The 23,408-nt window shown below is 35.5% G+C and overlaps 2 long non-coding RNA genes across 2 annotated transcripts in view; one reads left to right on the forward strand and one right to left on the reverse strand.

Annotated features, from left to right (window-relative positions):
* LOC309634831 overlaps nt 1-23,408 on the forward strand; it is a 213,968-nt gene that overhangs the window by 144,811 nt on the left and 45,749 nt on the right. The gene's annotated exons all lie outside the window — the stretch shown is intronic.
* On the reverse strand, nt 541-6,103 carry LOC309634834. Its single transcript, XR_014248458.1, has 2 exons — nt 6,066-6,103; nt 541-4,054 (listed from the first exon to the last, which is right to left on the reverse strand). It is a non-coding gene; the product is annotated as an uncharacterized lncRNA (long non-coding RNA).

A 23,408-nucleotide genomic window follows, 5' to 3' on the forward strand; every position in this document is an offset into this window, starting at 1 on the left:
ATGTATTTTTGATTACTTGTTTGATGCTTGTCTTTCCTATAATAGTATAAACCCCTTAAAACAAGAAGAATATCTCCTTCTGGTCAAAATTTGTATCCCCCTTATTTAACAGAGTGTGGGGGATGTAATAAGCATTTGGAAAATATTTATTGAGCATTGAATGAAGTGATTCTGGAGGATGAATAGCAATAAGAAAAAATGATTGCAAAATACTCCTCTAAGTTTTTGTGACACCAGTAGTCTAGCAAGTAAGAATTATGATTTTTATCAAGCAATAAGTAAACAGTTTTACATGAAAATTCATTAGTTTTATATCAACTAATTCTACTGAATTAAATATGCCTTCATCATATACACACATATATGTAAGTAATAGATATTGATGGATAGATACGTATATACATGCATATATACATATATAATTTTTGCAAGAGGAATCTTTGGTTTGGAGGCATGTGGCAAATTTAGGAAAGCACTGGAGATTCTGTAAAAAACACATTGAGAATGTCAACACTGGTTTTGGTTTCTGTTCTTTGAATCTTCTTAAGAAAAAAAAAAAAGGATGAGATAATTCCCAGTGCATGGCCTAGGAGAAATGATGCAATGTGTGGTTGATCCCTGGTAGTTTAGGTTTCAGCCCCACTCTGGACATATAGGGCATGCTGGTGTCTGTCTTTTAAAGAGATGAAAAGACAAATCAATAGGTCGCTAGAGCTCTAAAGAGTTTAATTCCCTCATGTGATTAAACTCTTTATCCCTAAAGACTCTATTCCCTTGGTTTTAACATGCAATGAGATTCAGCATTTGTTTAGTATACACATATATGCTAGCATAATAATAAAATCATCTCTTTTTTAAGCAGTAGGCTGTATATTTTTAAGGAGTAAATATTCAACCTTAAGAAGAAATAGCATTAGAAGTTTACCATTTTATTTCAGGAAAGTGCAGAACATATTTACTAAAACAGGAAGTTTTGTTGCATCATCGTAACATCATAACATCGTCCAATTAAAAATTAGCATATGAGTCATATCAAATAAATAATCGATTAATCTTATGTCAAGTAACAGCACAGTAAAAAATGTCCACTTTAATAAGATGATGATAAAAGACATCACATAATAATGTTAATATACTTAACGTGGTCAGCTTTCTTCTGTTTATCACTTGCCACAGTATTTAATGAAATTGAAGTCTTAGAATACATTATGAGAATCTATTCTTCTATCTGTAGATATTTTCAGTTGTTAAAATTCATGCACTAAGTTGAAGTTTTAAGGCTATGTTATAGCTATTTTGAATCAGCAATATTCTGGTTACATTGTATTAACTATCTTAAAAATATCAAAGTAATAGCAGTTGCTGATTGATTCTAGTTTACTCACAGATTACTTTCTTAAATCTATTTAAAATTTAAATAATTTTTGCATTCCTTATGTACTTGTTCAATTGTTTTTTCCTTTTTGGGGGGAGCTTATGTTTCTTTAGCTTTTTCCAGGTGTTGTGCTAAAGATGTATTCGTTGTTCCACTTAGTCCTCTCAGCTTTAGAACATAGATAATGGACTGTCCTAACTTTATAAACAAAGGTATGGAGATTTAGGAACTTGGTCAGAATAAAAAAAAAAATCACAGAAAAAGGTCAAAAATACTTTCACCCATGGCTGTCACCAGATGAATACTTTACTCTCTACATTCCTTTATACCTTCAGGCAATTCTTTTCAAATCGTGTTCAAGAACTATTGGTGATTCATTTTTTAAAAGTTGCCTATTCTTTAAAACAGCACTGAAAAACATTGCCTTAGAGTGAACGTTTCAGATAAAAATAAAATACATCATCCTAATTTCTTTTGAATATCACCAGTTTGATTTCAGACCTAGGCTTTATTGTATTATGCAGAAACTCCCTACATTTGTTGATTCATTTTCATTCAGCAGGTATTTTGAGGTAAATTCTATGCTAAAACAATGTGTGAGTTGCTAATTTACTGTTTTTGAAGAGATTCACTTATTATGATAATTAATATTTTACAAAGAAACTGTCACCTTTGAAAAATTCATAAAAATGTCAATAGGTTAATTGGTTTTCTATTTTTTTTTGATATTTAAACAACTTAAGAGAGTGAATTTTTAAACTATAATCTAGTAGTTTATAATCATGTGTTTCTATAACATGGATATACTGATCTCAGATAATTCTTATTCATTGATTTGATGCTATTTTTTAAGGTAAAGCTTTTAATCAAACTTGATTGTAGATGTAAATCCTGAAAAGTAATAAAGTTAAATCTTTAAAACATCCCTGAAAACATTGCCAAAGAGTGAAAGTTATTCATAAAGATAAAATACATCATCCTAATTTCTTTTAAATATTCCCCAGATTCAAAAATAGCTACTGATTTCTTATTATGTAGAAACCAATGTGCTAAATGCACAGATAAATATTCCACCCTCAATAAATTAATAATTTTAAAAAATTTATTTATTTATTTATTTATTTTTGGCTGCATTGGGTCTTCGTTGCTGTGCACGGGCTTTCTCTGGTTGCGGCGAGTAGGGGCTACTCTTTGTTGCGGTGCGCGGGCTTCTCATTGCAGTGGCTTTTCTTGTTGCGGAGCATGGGCTCTAGGGCATGCAGGCTTCAGTAGTTGTGGCTTGAGGGCTCTAGAGTGCAGGCTCAGTAGTTGTGGCGAGGGCTTAGTTGCTCCGCGACATGTGGAATCTTCCCGGACCAGCGCTCGAACCTGTGTCCCCTGCGTTGGCAGGCGGATTCTTAACCACTGTGCCACCAGGGAAGTCCCAAATTAATAATTTAATAAATCAGGAACGGCATGTATCTTAGTATCTTAGTCTGTTCTGGTAGTCATATCAAAATACCATAGATAGCAAGCTTAAACAGCAAGAATTTATTTCTCACAGTTCTGGAGGCTGGGGGGGGTCCAAGATCAAGGTGGCAGCCAGTTCTGTCCCTGGTGAGGGTTTTCTTCCTAGCTTGTAGATAACCACCTCTTGCTGTGGCCTCACATGATGCAGAGAGAAAGAGAGAGAGACACACAGACAGAGACAGAGGCTGAGAGAGATGTATTATAAGGAATTGGCTCACACAATTATGGAGACTAAGAAGTCCTAGACTCTGCAGTTGGCAAACTGGAGACCCAGGAGAACCATGATGTAAGCTCTAGTCTGAGTCCAAAAGTAAAATAAGACTGATATTCCATCTCTAAGGCAATCAGACAGAGAGGGCAAACTTGCCCTTATCCTGCCTTTTTCTTCTATTCAGGCCTTCAATAGATTGGATGAGGTCCATCTACACTGGGGAGGGTAATCTGTTTACTTAGTCTACAGATTCAAATCTTAATCTCATACAGAAACACTGTCACAGACATATGCTGAATAATGTTTAACCAAATACCTGGTACCTTGTGACCCAGTCAAGTTGACATATAAAATTAACTATCACAACATGGGCCTAAATAAGCTTCATATCAGGTAAAAAGTACCAAATGTCATAAGTTAGTTGTAAAAATTTGATAGATCAAAGTCAAAAGGAAGAATATATTATCAATACTTTTTACTTTCCAACTTAACTGTTAACTCCACTTCCTCTTTCCTCAATAAGTCTCAGCTCATGCAGTTGAATTTTATGTGGATGTTTAGATAACATGTAAGTTTGGGAATTATATTCCCCCGAATCACCTTTCATGAATGTATCTTAGTTAGATTTATCCAAGAGGGGACCTTGTGTAACATTTGGAAGTTGGGAGAAAAGCAAAGGCCGTCATTCTTAGAAGGTTGTCATGGTCAGACCCTGGGATGGGCAGAGGTGGGTCTTGGTATTTTCTTTCTCCTCTATTCCAAGCCCAGCATGTCTCCACAACTACTGACCTGCTTAGGAACAGCAGCCTCTGGTCCATCACCAAGCACTCAGTTGAGGCCCACAAAGGCAGCAGATGAAATGGCCATTTTCACCATGTTCTCCATGAACTCCCACTTCACCAGACAGATTGGGTTATTGGGTATTCCTGTAAACTCTGACTTGTTCACCCATGTGATGGCTGCAGGTAGAAAGTAGGTGATTTTTTTTTTCCCTTCCAGACTTTAACTTCCCCAGCATCTTCTGAATTTCTGTTATCTAATTTCTTTAGTACATCTCTCATTCCCAAAATATTTGTGGTGGTGTGCATTCTTGACACTAAACTTATAGCAATATCTGCTGTTCATAGAGCACACACCATGTTGTAACTCATAGGTCCACCTTATATTAAACCTACCCTGCTAGATAGGCATCATCATCCTTGTTATGTGGATGGAAAAATCTGGGAGTAAGAAAGGTTACAATTTTTTTTTAACTTTTTACCTTATATTGGAATGTAGTTGATTAACAATGTTGTGATAGTTTCAGATGCACAGCAAACTGATTCAGTTATACATAATGTGTATCTATTCTTTTTCAAATTATTTTCCCATTTAGGTTTTTACATAATATTGAGCAGAGTTCCCTGTGCCTACAGGTCCCTGTGTAGGTCCTTGTTGGTTATCCATTCTAAATAAAGCAGTGTGTACATGTCAATCTCAAATTCCCTAACTACCCCTTCCTCCCACCCTTCCCCCCTGGTAAGAAAGCGTACAGTTTTTTCCCAAGCACAACAGAGATCATAGGTCATAGAGCTAGGAGTAGAACTCTGCCCTTTGTGTTTTTTTTTTTTCTTATCTGCTATAACAATCCTTTACATAAAAATGTGGAGTAGCAAAAGGCAAATTAACCTAAAAGCCAGATACTTTAACAGTGTGAGGTGGATGTGTCCCTGACAAAAACTACATCTAATACAGTATAAAAGTTGGCAGTTCTGCTATAGAAATCGAGCTATCTCAAAAAGCATGAAGCAGATGATCTCAGTACAACAGCAATTTCTATCCTATAGTTAGTTTGCTCGATGTACCCCAAGAATAGAGTATAAAATATATTTTCTAAAACACTTGCTTCTTCTCTCATTTTAGTGGACAGCAGGTTCTTAGTGTTATGCTGTATTTTGCTTTCTGTTGTATGCTGACAGATCTAATCCTCACCAGAGCAGCATTTCCCATCAAAGATATTTAGAAAGTGTTTTTACTATGAGGAAACTTGAGTCTTAAGTTACTGACCTTTGTCCTGAAGCAGAATCAAAAGTGTTTCCATACTACTGTCTCTTTGACTCATCTCAATTATAACAAAACAAAATAAATCTTTAAGACAGAACTGCACTTAGGATAGCTGATTTACTGTTGTTCTGAGCTAACAGAAGTCTTCTTTCTTCCTAGTGCATTTCAGATGTGATAATAACAAAATAAATCTCTTAGAAGCAAACACATCTCTTTGGGAGCTAGAGAAAGCTCTTAAAAGAGTCATTTTGAGATACCCAATTTCTTCTCTTCCACATTTGGATGCTCAGATATGTTTTGGAGAGAAAGACACTTAAAAGATTGCATGTCAGACACCTTGTCTCCTTTTTGGGACACATTGTGAAAAACAAACCACTTAAATGTGCTGCCTAGTAGCTCATTTTATTTCTATCTATCGCTCTCATTTCTTCCAAGGTGTCAAATGTGTTCTAATGGACTCATACTTAGGCTAACATTTATATATAATGAAAGGAAATGACTTTGAAAAAAACATAATAGTGTTTATCCCATACAGCTTCAGAGAAACAAGACAAATGTGTTTCTTTCCACACTGCTTTCTCATTTTTTTCTGAATTTGTACTTTACCAATCGTCGCCTCCACTCTGTGATATTACCGCTGTGCTGTAGAAAACTTAATCATATTAGGGTGGAAACCAAACTCCGCATTCTCCACCCCACTCCTGAGGCTCTTTTCAAATGCTGCCTTGTCCTAGCTAACAAATGGCAGTGAGTTCCCTGAGTCTCTTTGCTACTCCCCGTACATCCCCACAGAGCACTCAACAAACTCGCTGTTCTGAACTGCCCACAGGCACAGACCATAGCTCCAATAAAAGCTCCCGCTGCCCCTAGCCAAAGAACCAGAAAAAGGGTGGCTTAACAACAGAAAACTTTATCGGCAGTACTTACCCTGCTCCAGCCGAAGGCCAAGGGAAAAACTGTATCCGCCCCCCCGCTTCCTGTGACTTCAGCAGGGCCCGTGAGAGGCTGATTTTCAAACTCCGCCCTGCCCCCCTCACCAACCCTGGAAGCAGGAGGCAGGGTGGTGTCAATTGGACCTAGCAGGGAGCTGGTTTTCCACCCCTCAGAGAGGCCGGTGGCGGTTAGCACTCTGATTTCACCCCAGGGCAGTGTTAGTAGGGTTCACAAATTGAGCTTTCCCCGCTGCTGGGCAGCACGGAGACTGAATGACTTAGGGCAAAGAGGGGCCAGTCACCACTCTGCCCCGCCCACAGCATCCACAGTCATCACCAGCGTTAAGGAACTGTGCCTCCAGATCCACCTGGCATCCACAAGGCAGAACAAAGTCTCAAAGTCGAGGGCAGAGTTGGTTGACACTCTCAGCTTCTCCCTTACTCACCACTAGTGTCCACAGGACCTTGCTGGGAATTGAGGCAGAAGGAAGTGGTACAACATTTCAAGTACTGAAAGTAACAAAGGCAAATTCTATATGCAGTGAAAGGAATCAGGAATGAAGGAGAAATACAGACAAGTTTAGATGAAAGAAAACAGAATCCGTTGCTAGCAAAACTATTCTTGAAGGCTGGCTAAAGGAATTCTCCAAATAGGCTTGGAACTTCAGAAAAGGAAAGAACAACAAAATAGGGTAAGAAATGAAAGAACAATAAAACGACTGTTTTTCATCTTATTGGTTTATTATATCATATTTGATGATTGAGGCTAAAATTATAATACCATCTGATATTACGCTCAATGTATGTTGAGGAAATACTTAAGACAATTACATTGAAAAACTAGGGAGAGTCAAGGTGGCTCTATGGAAGTAAATGCAGATCTAATCATGTGACCCCCCTCCATAAATGCTTTCTGTGGTTAAAACTGCACTTCTGATAACACTGAAATTCTTAATAAACCTGAGGGGACTCATATACTCTGGTGACACTATATCTTTTGTCTTCACCTTAAACCACTTTCATCCTCCCTTAGTGCGCTTCTCCTGCTCTGACTTTCTCACATGTGTTTCAATTTCTGAGATGCCTTTCATTTTACTTACCTACTACTCACCTTTTAAGTTGCAAGTCAAAAGTCACCTCCACAGGGAGGACTTCTCTGACTCCATCCCAACCTAAATCAGATACTTGTTTGTATTCTTTCACTACGCCATTCCAATTCCTTTCATAGCATGCAATAATGGTTGCCATTATGAGTCTGGAAAAGTATTTTTTATATCTCTCCTCACTCAACTCTTTGCTCCATAGGGGCAGAGGCCATACTCTTCTTCTTCTTCTTCTTCTTCTTATTATTATTATTGAAGTATAGTTGATTTACAATGTTGTGTTAGTCTCAGTGTATAGCAGTGATTCATATATATATACATATACGTATGTATATACATATATATGTGTGTATATATATATTCTTTTTCAGATTCTTTTCCATTATACATTATTACAAGGTATTGAATATAGTTCCCTGTGCTATACAGTAGTTCCTTGTTGTTTATCTATTTTATATATAGTAGTGTGTGTCTGTTAATCCCAAACTCCTAATTTATCCCTCTCACAGTCCCCCCATCCTTTCCCCTTTGGTAACCGTAAGCTTGTTTTCTATCTTGTGAATCTGTTTCTTAGCATATAAGTTATATCATATGATATTTGTGTTTCTTGAGGCTATACTGTTTTCATCACTGTCTTCTCACTGCCAGCACAGGGCAGAGCCTGGCCCAGAGGAGAAATTCAGTAAGGATTTGTTCATCTGATGAATGAAGTAAAGGTGACTGTTCTCAGGAATTTGTTTTAAATACATTTAACATTATAGGCACAATATCTGATGTTTAGACATTTATTAAGGGCTTATAAAATGTTTTAAACCTGGTTGAAACATTATTAATTCAAAAATATGTAATAAAATATATATTGCAACATTTTTAAAAAATGACTGGCTTGACCTATTCAAAAATACCAAGATCATGAATGTCAAACAAAGGCCGAGGTACTATTTCAGAATAAAGGAAACTTTACTTTCATGGTGACTAATTGAAATGTATGATTCTGAATTGAATCATGGACCAGACATTTAAAAAGCTATTAAGAATATTGTTGAGACAATCAACAACATTTGACTATAAACCAAGGATTAATCAATAGGAGAATTTTCAACAGAAGTGGATATGATATCAAATTAATCTCAAGTTATTTAGAGGAAACAAGGAAATAAATTATTTGTGCATGAATGGGGAGAAGAAGAGTGAATAAGAAACTGAGCAAGTGAGAAGGCTACAGAAAACCAGTGTCTGGTACTCTGGAATTATACATTCACATACAATCCTTGAAAATTTTTCTCAAAGTTATAGTCTCGCTAGCAAAGAGATCAATTAATACTAGAAACTCAAAAATAATCAGAAAATAAATAGCACATAAAAGATAAGCATTTGAATTGACTTTAATTTATGATCAGTGAACCCATGAATAGAATATGAATCAAGTTAAGTTTCATTACATGTTTACAGATATGGGGTATTTTTTTTTTTCATCTGTGGCATTAGATATGACAGCAATGTAAAAAACGTAGAAAATATTTAAATATTGTGGCTGGGAAGACCTTACCCTCAAGACACAGAGTCAAAATGCCTGAGAGTTAGGCTTAATCAAAACAATTTAAAAAAGGAGAAACATAAAACTAACAAAACAGAGTATCCAAGAACTGCGAGATAATATAAAAGGGTTTAACATCTTTATAATTTGGAATGCCAAGAGGAGAAGATAGAGAGAACACGACAAAGAAATATTTGATGAAATATCAGCCATCTTTTTTCTCCCAAAATTAATGACAAACTCTTATAGATTTAAGAAACTTGAAAAATATCAAGTAGGATAAATATTAAAAACACACCAACACACCCACACAGTCATAGCATATTGAAACTGCTTTAAAGGAAAGAAAAAGTCTTCATTGCAGCCACACACACACACACACACACACACACACACACACACACACAATTTTTTTTTCTGTAAAGGGAACAAAAGGAAGAATCAAAACAGACTTCTTATCAGAAACTATGCAAGCCAGAAGAGAATGGAATGACGTGTTTTACATGCTGAGAGAATAAACAAAACAAAACTGTGAAACCAGTATTCTATAACCAATGCAAATATATTTCAAAATTGAGGGGAAAATAAAGACCCTTTTAAGTAATCAAACATTAAAGAGAATTCCTTGGCAACAGACCTGTAGTTCAATAAATATTAGAGAAACTCTTCAGGCAGAAGGAATATGTTACTAGATAAAAACATGAATCCCTTCTTTCTACACACAAAAAATAAAGTGCTGGAAATAAAATCAAGGTAAATGTCAAAATCATTTTTTTCTTATCTTTAATGAAACTAAATGTTAACTGTCTAAAAAAAAGGTAGTAGCAGTATATTGTGTTTATAACATATATAAAAATTAAATGCATAACAAAGAAGTGAAGAGGGGAAATGGAGGTGGACCTCTGTAAGCTCCTTAGCCAACAGAAAAGCACAAGAAATAATAATTGAGTTTGGTAAGGTTGTAGGAAAAAATCAATATGTAAAACTTAATTTTATATCTATGCACTAGCGATGAAAATATGGATATTGAACTTCTTAAAAATAACATTTACAGGAGCACCAAAAAAAGGAGTTGTAGGTATAAAGGTTTGGTATTGATTTTGTTACCTTACAATTCCCCAAAGGCAGGTAAAACCATGCTTAAGTCTCTCCTGGGAATATAGATATAGATATGTGTGTATATATCTATATGAATCTATATATATGCCATATATAAGCCATATGTATACATATATATATATACACATATATGTATGTATATTTGCTTTTAACATAAGGTAAAGAATGGCTTTTTCTGAGTTTTTGCTTAAGGGTATAGAAAATTAAACTTTAATTGCTGAAAATAAATAATAACATATTAGGTAATGAAGGATTTAAATGTATCAGGTGTTTCAGAAAAACCTTAATAATCTGAAGTTTCACATTTTCATTTATATAACTTGTGTGTTCTAAGACTTTTGAGGTTCCCTTATTCCACATCCTGAACTCTAAAAGCAGCATGTGCATCTTTTTGAGCTATCAAATGTATAATCTTGGAATGGTATTTGAAGTACAAAATGCATTTAATGAACGAAAATGATTCAAGAAGAGCATATTGCACTTACAACACTTAAACTCTATACTACGGGCATCTAAAGAGAGGTGGGTGTGATGTTGTGAAGAAAAGCAATTCCAGTCTCAGTAGGTTATCACAGTGTTTTCTCAGAAGTTTCTAATTGAAGGCATGCTTCATTTGCCTTGGCTCTAAAAAAACGTACATTTGCTCATGATTATGTCTGTAAATGCCCTCATAAAATGTTCTCTAGCAAACATGCCTGCACACTTGCATATGTGTACACACATGCACATAGACACAAACATCTTACGGTTTACTAAGAAATTTTCTCATGTATATTACTTCTTATTTCTTGTATGGTTTTTCAGAGATCTTTAAGAAAATAGAAAATTTAAATATTAATATAAATTAATTTAAAGGTATTGAAACAAATAGTCATACATTCAGATTTATTATATTTAATTTAATAATGGGAGAATGTCAGAGAGAATTTCCTAAACTATGTATCCCATACTTTTTTTTTTGTTGTTGTTTATTTTTGGCTGTGTTGGGTCTTCGTTTCTGTGCGAGGGCTTTCTCCAGTTGCGGCAAGTGGGGGCCACTCTTCATGGCGGTGCGCGGGCCTCTCACTATCGCGGCCTCTCTTGTTGCGGAGCACAGGCTCCAGATGTGCAGGCTCAGTAATTGTGGCTCACGGGCCCAGTTGCTCCGCGGCATGTGGGATCTTCCCAGACCAGGGCTCGAACCCATGTCCCCTGCATTGGCAGGCAGATTCTCAACCACTGCGCCACCAGGGAAGCCCCCCATACCTTTTTATTTCAAGCAATTCAGTGTTTTTTAAAAAGTATTTTGCTTTGTTTAGATTTCCTTGAAAACATTGATACACACACAAAGGAATGGATAATGTATATCCAGTATGTTCAGTGTTTCATTTATCTTGTCACTTTTTAGTTCCTTGTTCAATTCTTATTGAGGAATAAGGTGTGCTTCATAATATGCTCATATATTTCCAAGATAGTTGTACAGGATTAGAATTATTATTATAGAAAAGTAAAGGATTGAGTTGTGAATTGAATATTACTAGTGCTTTCAGAACAAAGTTCATCCAGTCAATTGCTGGTGTAGTCATGTTCTCTGCTTCTCTCTAGACAGGGGAGAATAGAGCTCACTGGACACTGAAGTAATCTCCACCCTGAAACTCATTCTCCTTTACATGACATGTTATTTGCAATTTCTGAGACTCTCTCCATAACAAATTCTACTTTTAGGAATCATACCCACATTAAGATGTGACCGCTTATTTCAATAACTAGAAATTATCATAGGTTTTATTGCCAAAGAGACATACACCCAGACCTTAGATCTGTCACTTACTAAGCTTGTGATCTTGGACAAATTACCTAATCCTGTGAGCCTCAGATTCTTAAGGTGTAAAAATACAAAGCCACTGAATATGGAGTAACAAATAACTAAGAGTAGTGTTCTTGGTCCATAGTAATACCTAGTCAATGATAAATCTTGTGATTATTGTTACAGAGGAAACTGTATTTGGGAGAGAAAGAGAGAGAGAGGCCCTGTTAGAACATATGTTTCATTTGTGTGCTGCAAAAAGTTATAGTTTACAGATTGTTATTAATGCATTCAAAATGTAGAGGTGTCCAAAAAATTCCTAAATCCTTAATAACTATAAGCAAGGAGCATTAGTCACATCTACGCAGTACATATTATCATAATATGTCTGGAAAGAGAGAGATGGAGAATTCAAAGCTACAACACATTCAGTTAATAATAATTAGAGCTTTAGTTCCAAATACTCATGTTTGTCTTATTTGAGCTAACCCTGCAAACAGAGCTAGATAGGGGGAAGTTTTGTTCTCCTCAAGATCTTTCAAAATTACCAAGGCAAGAGGGAGAGGATGATGCACATCACACAGGACGAAATGTCAAAAGTGAGTTTTTCAAATTGAAATCTAAGACCAGGATGGTCTACATCAACTTACTTATTTATTCATTCGATAACTCTTGAGTATCTCCTGTGGTACTGGCACCATGCTTGCCAGACTTTGAAGAGACAGTGCTGACCAAAACAGAAGAAGTCTCTGCCCTCATGGAATGCACATGGATCTGCAGAGATACAATATTTTGTTGTAATTATTTCATTTATGTATTTCTTTAGTGACTGCTGCTCTAAGCAATAAAGGAATAAATGTAAGTTCATAAAATCACAACAATTCTGAACAAAATGAAGCAGGGAGATGTGTTGGGTGATGAGGATCAGCTTTAGTTTGGACAGTCAGGGAAGCCCTGTCTAAAAAGGAGACATTGGGTCTAAGAACTGCATGAGGTTGAGTTGTTTTTACAGTGACCCTAAAGGATAGAACACTGAGGATAGAACACTTTCCATTATTCTGAAATCTAGGCTCATTCTATTGGAAATGCTAAAAATCACGGTCAGTGGAGGAGAGGCCCTTTCACATGGGTAATACCTCAGATCAAATCCTAACCTACCAAGGATATCTGAACACGATATAGGAAGCTTAAATTAGTGGTTCAAGCAAAAAGAAATGAGATCTAGAAAGATGATGAAATGAACTAAAGGAGAAAGAGATTACAAACACCAGAGACTTGATCATATTCTGAATGTAAAAATCAAAGGGAAAGTAGAATAGAACCCTCAGTATCTGAGGCCTTTGGTTTATGTGTTAATACATGTATTAATTCACATATGAATGTTTTCATTGATTCATTCAATTAACATGTGTGGCATTCATGGCAATAGTAAATCGAGTGAAAGAAGACAAAATTCTGAATACGTCTTCAGAGTCGCACAATCCAATAGAGTAGCTACTAGCAACATGTGGCTACTAACATTAAAATAAAACTAAATTAAAAATTCAGCTTCTCAGTCTTTTTAGCCACAATTCAACAGCTCAATATCCAAATGTGGCTAGTGGACACCATACGTGCTGAACAATACAAGTGAGTAGAGAATATTTTCATCTCCAGGGCAAGTACTATAGGACAGTGCTGCTATAGTTTAAGGGTCAACAAGATTTGCCAGTGATAATATTTTAAAGTTTTTTGAAATTCAGAAGGAAGGCAGTGGCTATTGATAAATAATATAAAATAACAATTACGATAAGATATCTAAAATGAGAGTATTGAACTTATGGCAGGACAGTTAAGAACAAAACTCTACAGATTACTCAAAGCAAAGAAAATGTCAGAAATCACGACGGAGATAGGAAAAAGGAGATAAGAGAAAATATGAAATAATCTTTTGTCATAGAAAACAAAAGAAAAAAATTAGTTTCCTAAAGGATTAGGCAACCTAAAAAATAAACAACTAAATTAAAAAAAAACACTAATAGTTATTGAAGACTAAAGATTAAGAAAAGATGACTAAATTTGTGGATTAGTAACTGTAATATATTTGTGTGTGCATTCACAGTACTTTTCTTAAGCTAGAAGAGTTGGAGATGAGAAGAACTTGGAGGTGACTCTAAAGTATGGATTTTAATAATAATATATTTTTAATTATTTTGGGCCACAGTTTGTGATAGGAAATGAAATGATTTGGCATACATAATGGAGCATGGTTCACATAATATATTCAATGGGAGATTAAAATGCTATGCCTAAGCAGAGGTTAATTGTCACCTTCGTACATCTCTATCTACTAGATACACATATTACACACACGTGCATGCACACACACACACACACACATTTGATACGAAAATAAGAAAATAAGATGTCTTGGAGCCCCTAATGCACCTGTAGGATATGATGAGAAATAATAAAATGTCGCTACCCATAGTCTTAAAGTATCTTTGTGAACGACACAACTCTCAAAAGGAAGTTCAGCATCAGTCCAAGGAATATATAATATAAAATAGTGGAAATGCCAGTTTAGGTATTGCTTAGAAATGATGCTGCTACACCAACTAACAAGCAGGACCTCCTCGGGATTATCGATGTTTGTCATGGAAAAGAGTGGCTGTACCCAGGCTATGCATTCTTAGAAAGTTGCCTTACAGGAACCAGTCATTATCAGCAAGTGAGGCTGACTTTGAAACTGTAAAATTAGTTGTATGAAACCTGTCTGGGCAGGGCTATTTTTTCCTACCCTTTAGGGTGATTCTCACTGAAGTGCAATTGCATTGAAGAAGTTTACCTTACCCTCTCCTCTTGCTGCTGATAGTGTCGGTGGCGGTCTTCTATTGACCCCTGGGAAAGAGATGGAGGGACATAATAGCTTCAGACCCATTATTCTAGCATTCATAAGGACAGTCTGTTCCCAGGAGATACTGTCTTACTAGCCTCTGTCAGACCATACCAACATAACTATGATGGGGACGCTTGGTGTTTCTTACTGGAGGATTGTGTAGATCTCAAGCATGTGTACTCTGTGAGAGGAAGAAAAGTCATAACTCTCTTTAGTTTAGGGGCTGCCTTATATCATGTAAAGCAGAGGTTACCAAGTTATAACCATCTAGTTGAAAACAGAAGGTGCTCTGTGGAATCCAACTATCTCTCAAGATCTCTCTGCCTCATCCAGACCTTCAAGTCCTCTTTCCTTCTGCCCATATTCTTCTCTTAATATTTTTCAGTCAGTTGCATTTACCCCTACCCTCTGGATATTATAATTCTCTCCAATGAAGGTATATAATTTGTCTCTTGGTTCTTTGAGCATCATGGCCTAGAATAGAACTTCATCATTTAGTTAATGAGGTTTGCCTCTGTTTCAACTGGCAGACTTCGTCAGGGGAAGATGGGCTACAGTCCAGTGAAGGTGCACTTGGGACTTTCAACTTTAGTTCAGTCTTCCCTCCAGAGAGAGCCATGCCTGCTTTGTTTCTAGATCACGTAAGAAGCAAACACAACACAGCTCTCCAAGGCAAGCCTATTTTTTCTTTGTCATAACAGTAGGCCTTTTACACTAAATGTTAAGAAATATTGACCCATTTTTTATTTTCTTTCTTATAATACAGAATGAACTATTTTAACTACAAATGGCTTTCGTTTTGGTATCCAAGGTGATGACAGTGCCATAGATTATTTGAAACATCCTCTTTCTCTGATGCAAGTGGGGGTAGCAACATTGGAGATATGGTCTAGGCAAAATCTGATATTAAAGCAAATACTCATGGCACACTGCATAGACACCAATTAAAAAGAGCAAATGTATTAAATATTCATATAGAAAATTTGTATTTTTATTCAATTTAATCTTTATATCATAAACTTTACAGTTACTTGTAATGGTACAGAAACTGATTTTCAGAACTTTTCTATACATCATTTTCTTGGCTACCCTGTGGCAAATTGAATTATGAATATATCAAATGAAATTGGAAATCACATTTTTTGAATGGAAAACACTCCGTTAGCTGAAGTATGCCTTTGAAAAAGCCTATTCGTTGACTTTAATATCCATTGTATCCTTCTTCTTTACTGATAGAACACAAGAATTTTAGCTAAACACATGACTGCCCCAAATAAAGACTGCCATTCCTCAGCTTTTCTTGCAACTACTTGTAGTCAAGTGCATAAGTTGTAGGAGCTGTGAGCGGAAGTTTCACACACCATTTGTGAGAAATGCCCTTGTATGCATACTCTTCTGTGGTCCAACTTTATTCCTCCTGGACAGAATGTGTGTGTGATGGGTTGAACTAGAATTCCCATCTCCTCTTACGTGGAGCACTCTGTGGACTGCGAGGCAGCTAGAAGGTCCATCTGGACTGTGTGGCTGCACTACCAATGACGAATTTTCCAGAATGTGATGGAAATTATAAAATTTTTTCCCTGGAGAAATGTAATCCATTTTATGATACCTTTTAAAAGATAAAATGTGAATTGTGAGCACCATGTAACATATTTGCCTCCCTGCCTTTCTTTATTCGTAAGTTAAATGGTTAAACAGATAGTTTTTGGATAAGTGTGTGCTTTCTCTAACAACCAGTCGCTCAGTAAGTACATGGTTTTATTGCTTATGGTATATAGAACTTGCTAAGCAATTTAAGAGCAAGACGTACAAATTATTTTGGCTTTTCAGGAAGATTGTTCGGTCTTGGAAGAGCAGCTTCACTAGCTGTGTAACCTGAAGCTGATTAAGACACCTCTCTGAGCCTCAGTTTCCTCAGTAGTAGAATGAAGATAATAATATTACTTACTTCACAAAGCTACTGTGAAAGTTAAATAGGATATAAATTAAAAAGCTATTAATATTATGTCAGGCATCAAGATCTTTTTTAAAACTGTCAGTTATTATCATTATAATGATGAGATGATAATGGAAATGATCAATAAATAGGATGTGACTACATGTGAAATGTATCACACATGTTTTAAGTCATAACTCACACATTTGCTCCATGTAAACTGCAAAACAGAATAAAAAATGGATACTTCTGTTCGGTGTGCCAAAATGACTCTAAAGGTAAATCCTGTATTAAGGAAGATTCTAGGAGCACTGTGGGGTTATACAACAAAATACAACATAGCGCCAGTGAGATGAGTGCTTCTGAAAAATTATTTTCACTCCAAATTCTTGCAGACCCATCTTAAAATCTAATGGGTCAGGACTAATTTAGTGATTCTAGTGTAATTTAGTAAGACTAGGTTTTCTCGTTTTTTTCCCCTAGAATTAGACTGTACACACAGTAAAATATTTGCCATAGGTAACCTATTACCTGGAATTTATATAACAATTGTTATATGTTAACATGATCTAAACTTCATAATATATAATTAATTGAATGATTCGAAAACAAACTTAGTTTACTACATTAGTAATATCTGAAAGTTTACTTCACATTTGATTCTTAAGAAAAATTAAGTTTGTCAAGTCATGGAGTTTGTGTGCATGTTGACTAATCCCAGGCAATCATGGCTACCGACAGTACAACATATGCAACTTAATGACGCAATTTTCCAAAAATGACAAAAAAATGGAACTCCTGCTGAACACTTTTAAGTGGGGTACCTATCTTCAGATGTTCTTAGTTTGCATAATGGCTTCCTAGTTGAAATAACATAGCAAGAAACAGCAAAGACTCACTAGCAATGCTTGACTTATTCCAATTGCTTGTGAATTAAAAGCAGCTGTGGACCACAGGAGGTTGGTCTATTCTTAAACACCATGTTAGTAACGTGGATAAAGATATTATCTCTTCTTTGATGCAGAATGTTAATAATCAGGAAAAAAGAAACAAAGGGCTTATAAATGTTATGGAACATTTCCAGTGAGGCAGTTATATTTTAGGGATTTTTAAAAATTTTTAATCATTTGATTTCACCTTATTAGTAACCTTTTTCAAACCACTTTTTAAGTCACTGTAATTTTATCACACAAATCTGAGCTTTTTTTCCAATTACAGAAGATTTAAACTGTATTTATATAATTATGTAACAATAGGGGATATTTATGTACTACTTTGTCTTATATGATCAATATTTTCATAAGTCAGGTCTTAAAAATATTTTTTATCATTTCAAAAAGTAATAACACAATTATCTGTGTTATGATTGTATTCTTGTTAACATTTTTGAAGATGTTTTTCTATTTTTGGCAGGTGTGTGCATACAGATATTATTAATAAAATTCACTGGTGAAACTGTAGCATTGCTTACAAATCAGATGTTGTTCTTTTTCTGAATGTAACACAGAAATAGAGGACTGGCATTTTGCAAATTGAAACAAGAGAACATTTTTCAAGGGATTAATAGTGCTAGCTAGTTTTATGATTCAATAATTCCTGTTCCTAGACAAAACGTACAATTTCCCATGTGTTAACTTTTTTTCCTCTTCAGTTGTTAAACATGTATCAATGAAAAATGTGACTTATCTTCTGGAACTTTTTTTTTCTGATTTGGAATATGAACAATTTAGTATTCCTGGAAGGGGAAGTGGCCATTGTAATCAAAAAAGAGTCTGGTGGCTGTTCACTGGCTTTATGTTCAGTATTTTAAAAAAAATTTAATTAAAAAAAAAATTACCCATCAGGAAGCTATATCAACAACTGTAACAAAGAATCTTCCCATTTGGGTGAGGCGGTGGACTATGAGAATTCATCTTAGCAGTTCTGAAGTTGTTCAAGGTTTAATAGATAAAATGCGTATATATTGGGTGGGCCAAAATGTTCATTCGTTTTTTTCCGTAAGATGGCTCTAGTAGCACTTAGTTATCTAACTTATTTCAAAACAATTTTGTTAGATTTTATGTGACAGCTGTCATATCAGCATGCATTAAAAAAAACTTATCAGAATTGGTGAATTTTGTGTAGCCATTTTAATATTGAAGATGGAAGAAAAAACCAACATTTTCGGCATATTATGCTTTATTATTTCAAGAAAGATTAAAAACGCAAAAAAAGATTTGTGCAGTATATGGAAAAGGTGCTGTGACTGATCGAACATGTCAAAAGTGGTTTGTGAAGTTTTGTGTTGGAGATTTTTTGCTGGACGATGCTCCACTGTCGGGTAGACCAGTTGAAGTTGATAGCGATCAAATCAAGACATTAGTTGAGAACAGTCAACGTTATACCACGAGGGAGATAGCCGACGTACTCAAAATATCCTAATCAAGCGTTGAAAATCATTTGTACCAGCTTGGTTATGTGAATCGCTTTGATGTTTAGGTTACACATAAGTTAAGCGAAAAAAACCTTCTTGACCATATTTCCACATGCAATTCTCTACTTAAATGTAATGAAAACGTTCTGTTTTTAAAACAAATTGTGACAAGCAATGAAAAGTGGATACTGCACAATAATGTGGAATGGAAGAGATCGTGGGGTAAGCGAAATGAACCACTACCAACCACACCAAAGACCAGTCTTCCTCCAAAGAAGGTGATGTTGTGTATATGGTGAGATTGGAAGGGAGTCCTCCATTATGAACTCCTTCCAGGAAACCACTAATTCCTTCCAGAAAACGACTAATTCCAACAAGAACTGCTCCCAATTAGACCAACTGAAAGCAGCACTCGACGAAAAGCGTCCAGAATTAGTCAACAGAAAACGCATAATTTTCCATCAGGATAACGCATGACCACATGTTTCTTTGATGACCAGGCAAAAACTGTTACCGCATGTCTGGGAAGTTCTGATTCATCGCCATATTCACCCAGACATTGCACCTTTGGATTTCCGTTTATTTTGGTCTTTATAAAATTCTCTTAATGGAAAAAATTTCAATTCCCTGGAAGACTGTAAAAGGCTCCTGAAACAGTTCTTTGCTCAAAAAGATAAAAAGTTTTGGGAAGATGGAATTATATGAAGTTGCCTGAAAAATGGCAGAAGGTAGTGGAACAAAAGGGTGAATATGTTCTTCAATAAAGTTCTTGGTGAAAATGAAAAATGTGTCTTCTATTTTTACTTAAAAACCGAAGGTACTTTTTGGCCAATCCAATACATAAAGACATATGTATGTGTAGGTGTATGCATGCATATATATATATATATATATATATATATATATATATATATATATATAGTGTATATTTGTGTATGCATATGACTGATTAATACTAAGCAAGAAAAGTACATTATTTTTGTGCATGATAATTTCATTTCCTGGAATGCATGGGTCAGAACATGGAAGGCAGAATTATTTTAGCTAAAAATTGGAACCATTTGAAAGAATGGTCACTATATTGTTTACATATTTTACTTCTAAAATCTCTTCCTTGTCACCCACCCTCTGATTTCAATATCTCCTCAATGCTAACATGCCCTAAATACGTATCTCTCTTCTTTAGTTCTGTCTCATATTTCAAACTGTATACTGAATATTTAAAATCTGTAAACTTATTATCACCTCAAATAAAAATATCTACTCTATTTTTTTTCCCCTAATTTCCCCTCCTTTCCTCTTTCAACGAATGATCACTGTTCTACCAGTTGCCCGGGCTCAAAGTTTGACAGTCATGTTTTATGTTTTTGATGGAAGTATAACACATACACACATACTTCTACAATTTGATTAATTAACCCAAAGTGAAAAGAGCACGTAATTATCACTCAGGTCAATAAACAGAAAGCAGAGAGATTAAAGGAAGTCCCTGACAGCCAAAGAAACCAGGAATCAAATCACTAATACATAACTGTCCTCATGTTGAGAGGTATTTACTCTGCTTGGAAAGCTTGGCTCCTAAATCTGAGAACAGCCAATAAAACTTGGAGAAGACTTCACAGTTTAAACTGAGATTCACAGTTTGAGAGTTACTGAGAGGGACCCCAGTGAGATGTGGCCTGGGTCATTTGACAAACTGAGAGCACCCTTTCCAGGACAAAGATTCACACGGGTGAGAAACCACTGAGAACAGAATTTAGATTGGTCAGGACAAAGATGTTAGAGGCAAGGAAATAGAACATTCAGATATAAACTGGGGAGAAGAGCTGAGAAGGTAAATATTGTAAATTATAAGGTCAGATATTTGAAGACTCTCTGATAAGAACAGAAGAGGGAGTCCTCATTTTCTGCATAAGGTAAATAACATTATTTTAGAAAATGAAACATGCCAGAAAGACAAGCACACACGACAGGTGAATATTTTAGTTCTGCCGTTCAATAGGAAATGAATTTAGGAAAATGATAGAACAATGAAAGGACAGTGTAAGTTATTGAACTATAGCCTCTCAGCTCCACATCCACCTTCCTGTACTTTGCTTTATGACGCTAGAGCAGGGAGTCTGCAAACTACCTGTTTCCACTGTCATTTGTCTCCTTGTCATGCTTGGCTAATAGAAGCTACTGTGCTTCCAGAGTTCTGGGAGGCTTGAAGGAGAGAGAAGAGATATGTACTTATCTCCCTTTTCTGTTTTTAATTCCAGTCTCTGTCAGTACGACTCTGGTAATGGCTTAACCGTGACAACTAAAGTTTATTGAAGTAGCAGCTGTTGATCCTAGTTTGCAGATTTTTCAACCGTCACAAAACTAGGTTTATTGCACCCCCTCGGAGATTTTAGCATCAGGCCATTGGTACTTCTTTCTCAGAGGTCTGTGCCCCAGTCCCATGGGGGCCTCTCATATGAACTCAGAAACTGACCCAGCCAAGCAGTCAGCCTCCTCAGAGAGCTGAGCTTCAGCTTTGCAGGGACCCTTTCTACCTTCAGATCTTTAATAATTCCAGTCTCTCCCTTTTGTTCTCTGAGACCTCAGGTGGTAACTACTTCCTCCTCTATTATAATGCAACACTCTCTTTTCATAAAATTTTAGTTTTTGAATACCTACTTAACACATTTATATTAAATTGTTTATTAAAAAGAACTGGTTTGCTTCTATTTTCTACTGGAGCCAGACAGATGCAAATTGAAGAAATCAGAATTAGGGAAACTCAGAAATTAAGATAATAAAATAAAGGGGACACTTGAATGAAATGCTGAAAGAAAGTAGACAAGAATTAGAAATAACAGAAAATATTTCAAAAAGACAAAACTAGAAGAAAAATAACAGCTAATTAAAACCATGGAAAATGCCTTAATAAAAACCAATGTAGATGGAAGGAAATTTGTAAAAATACACAATAAAGAAAAATAAACTGGACTGGTAAGATGGAAAATTGAACATGAGTGAGGCAGGTGTCTCTAAAAAAAAACAAAACAAAACAAAACAAAACAAACAACAGAACAGATGGATATGCAAAATTATTAAAAGGAAACTTGCTAAACATAAAAGAAAACTTGAAACTGCATGTTGAGTGCCACACTAGATTCCTGGATAATTTGAACATATTGACCAATATTGAGACATAATCTAGTAAAATTATTGGGATTTATGAAAGATAAAAGGAAACCCCAAAGCCAAGTAGGGAGACAAAAACCAGGACACTGGAGGAAACTGAATCCTCTGGTGCCTACAACTATAACAAACATTGCATACAGTCCCACTCCCAGCCAGATTAATAGATATCTTCCAGTAAAGGTCTATTTATCTTAGTATCAATGATCTAATGCAACATGTCCAACTTTCACGGAAAACTGCAAGACAAGCCAAAGAGCAGGGAAAAAAAAAAATTCACAAGAGACAAAGCAATTAGAACTAGACTCAAATATGACAAATGTTGTAAGTATAAGAAAAGAAATTTAAAATAACTGCTTATTATGTTAAGAGTTCTAATGGAAAAACTAGCAACATGCAAGACCAGATGGGTAATGTCATCAGAGAGATGGAAACATAAGAAAGAATGAAAATTAAAAGTTAGAAATAAAAGACAAGAAACAAATTAAAAAAAAAAAAAAAAACCTTTGGCATTCTTGACACAGACTCGGCACATCCTATAAAAGACTCAGTGAATTTAAAGATAGATAGAGTAGAAACCTCTCAAACTGAAGAATAAAGAGAAAAAATAATGAAAATAATGAAAAAATACAGAACAGAACATCTAAAAGTTATAGGGAAATATCATAAAGTGCAACAGATGCATAATTGGGTATCCAGAAGGAGAAGAAAAAACAAAGATGAAGTATTGGAAGTAATAATGTTTGCTCATATAATTAGTGGCAGACACTAAACGGCTCGGCTCGCAGAACATCAAGGAAGGTTAAAAAAAAAACAAAAGAAGCAAACAAATAAAACACAACTAGGCATATTATATTCAAACTGTAGAAAACCAAAGACAATGGGAAAGTCTTTTGAAGGAAGGCTGGCTGGAGTTTATCTTGAAAGGAATCTTATCCAGAGAGGAACAAGGATAAAGGTGATAAAGAACTTCTCGTCAGAAACCATACATGCAAGAAGGCATTGGAATAAAGTCTTTAAATTTTTGAAAGAAAACCCCCCTGGAAACCTAGAAATCTATATGCAGTGAAATTACCCTTAAAAAGTGAAGGAGAAATAAAGATTTTGTTGTTGTTGTTGGGGGGGTGGGTGGGAGCTGGGGGAATTCATTGCCAGCAGACATGTTCCGCAAGGAATGCTAAAAGAAGTTCTTCCATCAGAAAGAAAGTAATAGAGGTCAGAAATTTGGATTTGCATAAAGAAGAGTGTCAGACAAAGAATAAAGCTGATGGTCTTAACTGATCTAAAAGATAAATGTTTATTTTAAGGAGTAATAGTAACAATGTATTGGGTGATTATAGATCACGTAAAAATAAAATGATTGACAGTAATGTCACCAGGAGCAGCAGAAAGGAAATG

The sequence above is a fragment of the Balaenoptera borealis genome, assembly GCF_965194805.1.
Source record: "Balaenoptera borealis genome assembly, chromosome: 9".
Classification (NCBI taxonomy): Eukaryota; Metazoa; Chordata; class Mammalia; order Artiodactyla; family Balaenopteridae; genus Balaenoptera; species Balaenoptera borealis.